Source organism: Apium graveolens, chromosome 11, assembly GCF_009905375.1.
Source record: "Apium graveolens cultivar Ventura chromosome 11, ASM990537v1, whole genome shotgun sequence".
Lineage (NCBI taxonomy): Eukaryota > Viridiplantae > Streptophyta > Magnoliopsida > Apiales > Apiaceae > Apium > Apium graveolens.
Window position 1 is genome coordinate 30405342 of NC_133657.1, and position 644 is coordinate 30405985.

A 644-nucleotide genomic window follows, 5' to 3' on the forward strand; every position below is an offset into this window, starting at 1 on the left:
CCACTTTCATCATCAAACCTTGTAGTTGAGCAGCTATAGCAGTAGCTTGATCCACTTCCAGAATTCCTGCTACCTTTCCTTGCAATATTCTTCGCGTAGGATTCTGGTATTCATTGGCTTCCATTAGCTCAATCCACTTATAAGCTTCATTGTAGCTTTTAGCCCATAAGGCTCCACCAGATGCTGCATCAAGCATAGGCCTAGAATGTGCACCTAGACCATTGTAGAAACAGTTTATGATCATCCAATCAGGCATGTCGTGGTGTGGGCACTTCCTTAGCATCTCCTTGTATCGATCCCAAGTCTCACATATAGATTCACCAGTTTGCTGAGCAAACTGAGTAAGAGCATTCCTGATTGCAGCAGTCTTCGCCATAGGAAATAATTTAGTGAGAAAATTTTGAGCAAGATCCTCCCATTTGGTGATATACTCCGGTGGTAGAGAATGTAACCAACACTTCGCTTTGTCCCTTAAAGAGAATAGGAATAGTCGCAGCTTAATGGCATCTTCAGACACATCGTTAAATTTGAAAGTGTCATAGATCTCGATGAAATTCCTGATGTGCATGTTTGGGTCTTCAGTAGGATTACCCTCAAAATGAACTGAGTTCTATATCATCTGAATCATGCTCGACATGATCTTA

The 644-nt window shown here is 41.6% G+C and overlaps 1 non-coding gene across 1 annotated transcript; it reads left to right on the top strand.

Annotated features, from left to right (window-relative positions):
• Nucleotides 1–254: 254 nt before the first annotated feature.
• Nucleotides 255–361, top strand: LOC141699404 (small nucleolar RNA R71). Its single transcript, XR_012565870.1, has one exon. It is a non-coding gene; the product is annotated as a small nucleolar RNA R71 (small nucleolar RNA).
• Nucleotides 362–644: the final 283 nt, after the last annotated feature.